The following is an 11,026-nucleotide window of genomic DNA, read 5'->3' on the forward strand; positions in this document are numbered from 1 at the left end:
CCAAAAGTGACAAAGACGAATGAGAAATGGGCTCACTTTGTCTGCAAAATTAGAAAAAAAAAATAAACAAAATAAATAATAATATGATAAACATACCCTCTCACCAAATCTTACCGTTCCCAACAAAAAAATCTCCCCACCCAAAAAAATGAATTTCACAAACGCCAGGAATGCAAATGATGCTTCGATAAATTAGTCCTGTGTCCGAATTATGAGCAAGATGCAATATACGAAATTCAATGGACATACGATCTCCCTGCGTTGACGAATGATTTACTCTCGTGCATTTCCCCTTTTCTCTCTCCCTCACCTTTTCCTCTTCCACCCTTATCTTGCATTCTCCCTAACCCCTTTCCCCTCTGTTCTTTCTTCTTCTTTTTTACTTTTCTCTTTTTCTCTTCTTTGTCTTCTTTCTTGTCTGTTTCTCTTTCTTCTACTGAACTCTCCAGAGGGATAGCGTAATGCAGTGTGAGAGGTAACGCGAAGGGATGAACATAAATACAGATGAGCGAGTGGGTTTTAATATATTAACATATAGGATGGGATGGGGGGGACAAGAGTATAACTGAGGAATGAAGGGAAAGTGGATAGAGATAGATGAGACATATGATGAGAAAGGGGATGCATCCTTTCTCCACTTCCTCAATTATACTACCCCATTCCTCCCACTTTACCACTCCCCCTACGTCTCCCAACTCTCTATCAACAGTCACCTATTATCCTCTCCGATCACCGCCAGCTCCATTCGCTCTACTGCTCACATCCCTTCCCCCAGTTCTGTCCCAGTCGAACTCCAGTACCATCCCAACTCCTCCTCCTACCTTCACCTCCCTATTCATCTAACATCCCCTACCCCTCTTAACCATCCCTCGCCCTACACTCCCCCTCTGTGTGTCCCCGCCCACCCCCACACCCTCAAGAATGCGCCTCGTCATCAATTCAGCTGATCGCGCAAAAACATGTAATTGGCGATTAATAAAAATAATCGAGGCGATGAATCCGACAGCGAAGGGCGGGGAAGGTGTCTCTGCACAGGGAGTTTATCTCGTTTATTCGCGGGTGTTCTATTAAGTATGATTGTTTAGATAAATGCAGGTAGTGGTGTGCGTTGGTCGGTAGGATAGGTAATGGTCTTAAAGTAGGCTGGTGGTCTAACTGTCTGTCAATCTGTCTGCTCTTCGGCTCTCCCGTCACTCTCTCTCTCTCTCTCTCTATCTTGCTGCTGTCTCGTCTGCTGCTGCTTCTCTGCTCTGTCGCTCTCTCTCTGTCGGTCTCTCGTTCGCTGTCTCTCGTCTCTTGCGTCTGTGCTGTATGTCCCCCTCGCGTCCGTCCCCCTGGCATATACTGCCAACCACATATATATGCACATATTTAACAATGTCCCATTACCCTCGTCTCCACCTCCCACTACCTACCCCTTATCTAACCCCATCATCTCATCTCCCTTTCCGCTCTGAATAAAAAGAAATGCACGTATATATTATATTTATATATATAAATGAATAAAAAAAATAAAATATACATAAAAAAAAATTTAAGTAAAATGAATAATAAATAAGTAAATAAAGATGATAATAAATGAAAAAAATAGTAAATAAAAATAACAATAAGTGAAAAATAAATAAACAAAGATAATGAAAAATGAAAAATTAACAAACAAAGATTATAATGAATAATAAATGAGTAAATAAAATAATAACGAATAATAAACGAATAAATAAAATAATAACGAATAATAAATGAGTAAATAATAAAATAAAAATTAATAAGAAAGATAATAACTAATAATGTCAATAAGCAAAGCGTAAATATAGATAATAACTAAGTAAACAAATAATAAATAAACAAACATAAATAATAATAAACAACGTAAATAAATAGTAAACAAGTAAATAAAAATCCCAAAGGGGCGTTCACGCTCACTGTTTTTCTTCGTTTTTTCATTTTTCGTCTTTCGTCGCGCGCGCGTGTGTGTGTTTTACACACGCGCGCGTCACACACACACACAACACACACACACACCCAACACACCACACACACACAACCACACACACACACCCCACACCACACACACACACACACACACACACACACACACACACAAATACTTAACCATATATATATATATATATATATATATATATATATATATATATATATATATATATATATATATATATATAAACATTTATCCTCCGCAGAATAAGAAGCGAGGGGAGAAGACACGAGACAGCGAGGCGAATGCGAGGCGGAGAGAGGGAGAGCGGAGAGAGGGAGAGCGGAGAGAGGGAGAGCGGAGAGAGGGAGAGCGGAGAGAGGGAGAGCGGAGAGGGTTAAGTGGCTTCCCGCAACACACTCTCACCTTTCCCTCTCTATGGGCTTTCGGATGCTGCTCAGACGTCGCGATCAATATTCACGTCTTGGAAAAAAAACATAAAAAACTCGGCTTCTTCTCTCTGTCTCTGTCTCTGTCACTCGCTCGCTCTCTCTCTCTCGCTTCTCTCCTCTCTCTTTTTTTTCTCTCTCTATCTCTATCTCAATCTCAATCTCTATCTCTTCTCTCTTTTCTCTCTTTTCAGTCTTTTCTTTTCTCTCTTTTCTCTTCTTTTCTTCTCTCCTCTCCCATCTCCCATCTCTCTTCTCTCCTCTCTCAACTCTCCTCTCTCATCTCTCATTATTATCATCATTATTATTGTTATTATTAGTAGTACCATCATTATCATTATCGTTATCATTATTATTATCATTATCATTAATATGATCATTACCATTATTATCATTATTATCATTATTATTATCATTATCCTAATCATGATCATTACCATATTATTATTATTATCATTATCCTAATTATGATCATTAATATATTAATATTATCATTATTAGTATTATAATTATCATCATTCATTAGCCACTCTGCCTGGACACCACAGCATCACTTCTCGAGTAACGTGGCCGGAAGCGACGAGAGGCGAGATACTGGGCGCCCGGACCGGATGCAGAGATGCCTTCTCTCTCTGTTTCGCTTTCTCTACGTTTCTCTTTCTCTTTCTCTCTTTCTAACTCTCTCCTCTCGCTTTGTATTTCTTTCTTTCTTCATAACTCTCTCTCTCTCTCTTTCTCTCTCTCTCTCTCTCTCTCTCTCTCTCTCTCTCTCTCTCTCTATATATATATATATATATATATATATATATATATATATATATTATAGATATATATATATATATATATATATATATATATATATTTATATATATACATATATATATATATATATATCTTCCTGACTTCCTGAGAGAGAGACAGGGGGGTGGGGAGAGGCAGGGAAAGAGAAAGAAGGAAGGAGAAAGAGGGAAAGAGAAAGAAAGAGAGAGAAGAAAAGAGTTAAAAAAAGAAGAGAAGAGAAAAGAAAAAAAAATGAGAGCAAAAAGAAAAGAACCCAGACAGCAAACACCCATCAAGCCTCCCGCCCCCCATTAAAAAAAGAAAAAAAAAGGAAACACCAATAAAAAAAATACAAGCCGCACACATATAACCACCCCCCCCCCTAAAAAAAAAAATAATAAAAAAAAAAAAAAAATAATATATATATATATATATATATATATATATATATATATCAGTAATAATAAAATAAAACAAAACAAAATAAATGATTCTAGGCTAAAACCCCCGAGGCATTTCCGTAATCAATCGCGAGACGAGAGCGAGAGGCAGAACCTCCGCCGCTTTTTCAACCCCTTTGCAACATCTGCAACGATAGATCACACTGCACGCAGCGCAAATTGCAGTTTAAGAATCTTCGCGCTTCTCCTCCTCTTCCCTTACTCCTCCTGCTTCGTCTCGATCATTATTTTTCGTTTGGTCGGTTTTTTTGTTTTTTGTTTTTTGCTCTCTCTCTCTTTTTCTCTATGTATCTTCCTTTCCTTTCACTTCATCTCTCTCTCTCTCTCACTAGAGAGAGAGAGCGAGAGAGAGAGAGAGAGAGAGAGAGAGAGAGAGAGAGAGAGAGAGAGAGAGAGAGAGAGAGAGAGAGAGAGAGAGAGAGAGAGAGAGAGAGAGAGAGGAGAGAGAGAGAGATAGGAGAGAGAGAGAGAAGAGAGAGAGAGAGAAAGGAGAGAGAGGAGAGAGAGAGAGAGAGAGAGAGGAGAGAGAGAGAGAGAGAGAAGAGACTAGAAGGGAGAGAAGAGAAGAGAGAGAGAGGGAGAGAATAGAAGAGAGAGAGAGAGAAGGGGAGAGAAGAGAACAGAGAGAGAGAGAGTGGGAGACGAGAGAGAGAGAGAGAGAGAGAGAGAGAGACGAGAGAGAGAGAGGAGAGAGAGAGAGGAGAGAGAGAGAGAGAGAGAGAGAGAGAGAGAGAGAGCGAGAGAAAAAAAAAAAAAAAGAGGTGATATAGAACCAACCAAAGTGACAAAGACAGAATGAGAAATGTCTCCCTTTGTCTGCAAATTAGAAAAAAAAAACCAAAAATAAATAATAATGATAACATACCCTCTCACCATCTTACCGTCCAACAAAAAATCTCCCCCCCCCAAAAAAAAAAATGATTTCACAACGCCAGGAATGCAAATGATGCTTCGATATTACGTCTGTGTCCGAATTATGAGCAAGATGCAATATCGAAACTTCAATGACATTCCCTGCGTTGCGAATTATTTACTCTCGTGCATTTCCCCTTTTCCCCCCCTTCTCCCTCACCTTTCCTCTTCCACCCTTTATCTGCCTTCTCCCTAACCCCTTCCCCTCTGTTCTTTCTTTTTTCTTTTTTACTTTTCCTCTTTTTCTTCTTCTTCTTCTTCTTCTTTTCCTTCTTCTTCTTCTCCGAGGGATAGGAAGGGAGGAAGAGGAGAAGAGAGGAGGGAGGATGGGAGGGGACAGAGTACGAGGAAGAAGGGAGGAGAGAGAGAGACAGAGAAAGGAGCATTCCTTTCTCCCTTCCCCTCCTCATCCTCCCACTCCCACTCTCCCTCGTCTCCCAACTCTCCCCGTCCCATCCCCCACCCCCTCCCATCCCACTCTCACATCCCTCCCCATCCCGTCGCCTCCCTCCCATCCCACTCCCTCCTCCTCCCTTCACCCTCCCTATCATCTCCCATCCCCTACCCCTCTACCATCCCTCGCCCCTCCCCTCCCCTCGCCCCACCCCCACCCCCTCAAGAATGCGCCTCGTCATCAATCAGCTGATCGCGCAAAACAATGTAATTGGCGATTAATAAAAATAATCGAGGCGCTAATCCGACGCGAAGCGGGGAAGGTGTCTCTGCACAGGGCGTTTATCTCGTTTTATTCGCGGTCTATTAAATGATTTAGATAAATGCAGGTGCGTGTTCGGTTAGGAAGGAATGCTTAAATGCGTGTCTAACTGTCTGTCAATCTGTCTCTCTCCTCTCTCTCTCTCTCTCTCTCTCTCTCTCTCTCTCTCTCTCTCTCTCTCTCTCTCTCTCTCTCTCTCTTTACCCCCTCGCCCTCCCCCTCTCCCCTATCCCTACCCTTCTCCCCTCTCCCCTACTCCTCCCCTTCTCCCTCTCTCTCTCCCTTCCTCTCTGAATAAAAGAAAGCCAAGAAAAAAAACAAGAAACACACAAATAGAAAGAAAGAACACAAACATATCCAACAACGAAAACAAACAAAGCTCATCCATCCCTAAACTTCGCCACAAAACAACAAAGAAACAAAACAACCAAGAAACCCTCCCGCTCGCACATACAAACAACCACAAGGGCCAATTTCCTATCTAAAAAACAACCACATCACGCCCTTAATGACCTTAACATTCCTCCCTCCCTCCCTCCCTCCTTCCCTCCCTCCCTCACCTACTCCCTCCCTCCCTCCTTCCCTCCCTCCCTCCCTCCCTCACCTACTCCCTCCCTCACCTACTCCCTCCATCCCCCTCTCTTGCCCTTCACTAATCAGACGACGAGAAACAAACAAACAAACAAGGAATTATTCCACGCCCACAGAATCTCCGCAAACCACGAAAGAGAGGTCGCCAATCCCGTCAATAACCTCAAACAAGGATCACAAAGAGCAACCACAAACAACAATCACAACAAACAACAGCAAAACACCCACCAAGCATAACCACAAACAAACAACCGCAACGAACACTCACAAAACAACAAAACACACAAACAAGCACAAACCATCCCAAACAACCACAAACCAAATCCACCCACAAACACTCACAAACAACAAACAATCACAACGAACACAAACAATCACAAACCATCACAAACATAATAAATACCAGCCACAAACAAACAACCACAAAAACAACAACTACCAGCCACAACCCCCCCCACCCCCACCCCCTTCACAAACAACAGAAACGCATAATACAACACGGAAATACAAAGGCACCTCCCCCCCCCCCCAACGCTGAATCACAGGATTAATAATTATCTCTTAATTATGCATAAAACGCTGTATTCTAAGACAAGGTCCCGGATGAGCCTAAACCGTTATACTGGCATATCTTTAGCATACGCCCAAAATATACTCTACTCAGAAATAAATGCGCATCTATCTATCTGATAGATATATCTTTATCTGTCTATGCGTATCTATCTATCTGATAGATATACCTTTATCTATCTATCTGATAGATATACCTTTATCTATGCGTATCTATCTATCTGATAGATATACCTTTATCTATCTATGCGTATCTATCTATCTGATAGATATACCTTTATCATCTATCTGGCAGGGATGCATGTCTATAGACTGAGAGCTATGCATTTATTTCTGTCTATGTGCCTGTCCTTATAATGAACATTCACTGGGTCGGAAATCGCACAATTTTAACATGACCCCACGTTAGAGTATATTGGGGGGGGGGGGTATGCTTCGTGTTGGAGCTGGATTTCACTGGGCCGTTGTGGGTCTTCCACTCACTCACTCACTCACTCACTCACTCACTCACTCACTCACTCACTCACTCACTCACTCACTCACTCACTCACTCACTCACTCACTCTCTCTCTCTCTCCCTCACTCACTCCTCTCTCTCTCTCTGGTTTTCTTTTGTCTGTTTGTGTGTGTGTGTTTGTAGAGTAGAGAACCCCCACATCCCAAAAATATCCACGAAACAATCACGACAAAAGGCTTTCTCAATCGCATTAAACCCAATACGCAGAAAAACGGTAAACACATGTGCAACAAGGAACGCACTGTCACCAAAACAGTCTCAATGAACACTGACTTTTTAACACACACATACACCTGGACGATTACAGCAACGGAGGGGGGGAGGGGGGAGGGGAGAGGGAAGTGGAAGAGAGGTGGAGGGGGAAGGGGAAGGCTGGGGTGGGGAAGGGATGGAGGGAGAGGGAAGCAGAAGGGAGGTGCGGTTGGGGGGAGGGGAGGGGAAGGGGAAGGAAGAGGGGAGTAAGTAGAAGGGAGGAGGAAGGGAGAGTAGAAGGAAAGAAAAGGAAGTAGAAGGGAGGGAAAGGGGTAAAGGGAGGGGAGCAAGGTTAATATGATATATAGAATATTATTATATATATATTATATATATATATATATATATATATAATATATATATATATGTATATATAATATATATATAATAAAAATATATATATATATATATATATATATATAATATATATTTTATATATATATATATACACACAATATACATATATAATATACAACATATTAGATAATAATATATTATATATATATTTTATATATATCATAAATATATATATATATATTATATATTATATTTTATATATATATATATATAATATATATATATATATGATGAGAAGATATATAGAGAGAGAGAGAGAGAGAGAGAGAGAGAGAGAGAGAGAAGAGAAAGATCTATCTAATTATCGATCCATCTCTATCTCTATCTCTCTTTCCCCCGCTCTCTTTCACTCCCTCTCCCTCTCTCTCCCACCAAATGCGTCCTCGGAGGCAATATCCGATGAAAATGGCACACTGGCACTCTCACTCACTCCCTCCCCCTTACCTTCCTCCTCTTTCCCTGCCTATCCTACCCATACTTCACCTCCTCCTCCATCCTCACCCCCTCCCATCTCCCTCACCCCCCCTCCCATCTCCCTCACCCCCCTCCCATCTCCCTCACCCCCCTCCCCCCATCTCCCTCACCCTTTACCAAATGCGCCATACCCATTTGGTTTCAATTTCTTGCTGTGTTCGGATGCGGGCACCTTGTGTACACGAAGCCAAGGAGCAAACACGTACACAAACATGCAAACACAAATTACACAAACACACATATACCAAGAAACAAACAAAAACACAAACAAACAAACGCGCAACACTCGCCTCCACGCAGCAGCAGGAGCAGCAGCACCAACCCTTGCCTCATCTCTGACCTCCGGCGTCCGCACGTGACTCCTGCTGCTCCCTCCCCTTTCCGGGACCCTGTCACCTCCCGCGTGGGGTCCCGGTCTCGCGGTGTGGTCGATGTGGAAATGGATTGAAGACACCCAGGGTAGCTAGGGTAAAGGGAAGGGAGGACGGGGGAATAGGATCTGAAAAGAGTAATAGAATGATGTTTGCATGACACATAACCCAGTTGCATGAAAAACATTGCGTCATGCACAATAATGCAAAATATCAAATCAATAAAAAAAACATCAGATAATATATATATATATATATATATATATATATATATATAATATATATATATATAAAACAGATACACGAGAGAGAGAGAGAGAGAGAGAGAGAGAGAGAGAGAGAGAGAGAGAGAGAGAGAGAGAGAGAGAGAGAGAGAGAGATGAAAAAAATATATATATATATATATATATATATATATATATATATATATATATATATATATATATATATATATATATATATATATATATATATATATATATATATACACACACACACATATGGATAGACAGATATACATAAATATACACATATATACGGTATACCCCATGCACGTGCTACACTTTATGTACAATAACGTGCAAAAGACAACAAGCAAAACAAGGAAAACACAGAGAGTAAGAGGATAAAAATGCTCGTCGTAACTACACAGATAACATCGGCAACAACAACAGTAAACAAGTAAAAAAAGACAAAAAAAACGGTAACGACATACCAGTAACATAACAATGATACTGATAACGATAAATGCAACAATAATAATGATGATATCAATAATACCAATAGAAATAGTAATAATAATAATAGTAATAATAATAATTATAATAATAATAATAATAATAATAATAATAATAATAACAATAATAATAATAATAACAATAATGACAATGATAATAATGATAATGATAATAACAATAACTATATCAATAAAAATAATAACTATAATAACAATAATAATAACAATAACCAAACGACAATAATGACAAATAACAAATAAAATAGTAAAAAAGGAGAAAAAAACGTACAAAAAATATTATAAAAAGCAAAATAAATTAATATTCATAATAACAAGAAAAAAACATAAAAACAAAAAAAGAAAAGAACATCAAAACATCAAAACCGAATAATAGTAATGATTAAATATGATAACAACAATAACAATAATAATAACAACAACAATAATAATAATCATAATAATACTAATAACAATAACAATACAATGTCATTGTTATAATAACATAATAATAACAATAACAATAACAACAACAATAATAATATTAATGAAAATAACAATCTTACTAATGACAATAATGATAACAATAATTATCTAAAAAATAATAACAATAGTAATAACAACAACAATAATGACAAAATAATAACAATAACAACAATAATAATATCTATACCACTAAAATAATACCAATAATAATCTCAAAAGCAACATTGATAACAATGAACACATAATAAAAAATAATAACAATAGACAACATAAGAACAACAAAAAGAACAATAACAATAACAATTTTTAAAAAAATGGAAATAACAATAAAAAAGTAAAAATAATAAAAATCTAAATAATAATAATAAAAATAAAAAAAATCGAAATAACAATAAAAATAAAAATAACAAAAATCGAAATAACAACAAAAACAAAAATAATAAAAATCGAAAACAATAACAAAAAACAAAAATAACAATAAAACAAAAAACAAATACTAGAAACAACAAACATGAAAGCAACACTAGCAACACCAGCACTGCAAACGCGAGCCAGGCAACCGAAACGTCACGGCGAGGAGAGAGAGAGAGAGAGAGAGAGAGGGTCGCCTTTACCTGAGAGGCAGGGCAGGCCGGACGCCGCGTCACGCCCACCGCAGCGAAGGCGGCCGCCCGTGGCCATCGCTACCCCACACACGGACCTCCCCCCCCTCACGCCCAAGGGGGAAGGGCCCAGTGGGCGGGTGGGTGGTGGTGGGTAGGAAGGGAGGGAGATGGAGAGGGAGGGAGTGACGGGAAGGAGAAAGGAGAGAGAGAGAGAGAGAGGAGAATGAAAGAAGGGATGAAAAGAGAGACAGACAAAGACTGAAACAGAAAGAGAAGGAGGGGGAGACAGAGAAGAAAGGTAGAGAGAGAGAAAAAAAAGAACGCAAAGGAAGAGAAAAGAAAAAAAGGAATAAAGAAAGAGGAGAGGAGAAGAACGATACGGAGGGATAAGGAGGAGGTGGGCGGTGCTTTGGCTTGGTGCACGGGCTGGGGGCGGGGCGAGGGGCGGGGCGAGGGGGGGGCGAGGGGCGAGGGGGGGGTGGGTGGTTGTTGTTGTTGTAGTTGTTGTTGTGTTGTAGTTGTAGTTGTTGGGGGAGGGAGAAGCCTCACGCTTAGCTTGGCTGATACAAGGGAGGGAGGGGGAGGGAGTTAACAAATCACATCAAAGTCATCATCATCATCTTCATGGTCATCATCATCATTAAAGGGAACTATTAAATGGTTACCATAATATTTACAAATGATATTAAATATGTACAACTATTGTGAACAAGTGGGGGGGGGGGTCAGGACGAGGGGTAGAGGTTGGGGGGGACCCTGGAGTAGAAGGAAGAAGAGGAGGAAAATGAGGAAAATGAGGAGGAGGAGTAGAAGGAGA

The sequence above is a fragment of the Penaeus monodon genome, chromosome 39, assembly GCF_015228065.2.
Source record: "Penaeus monodon isolate SGIC_2016 chromosome 39, NSTDA_Pmon_1, whole genome shotgun sequence".
Classification (NCBI taxonomy): domain Eukaryota; kingdom Metazoa; phylum Arthropoda; class Malacostraca; order Decapoda; family Penaeidae; genus Penaeus; species Penaeus monodon.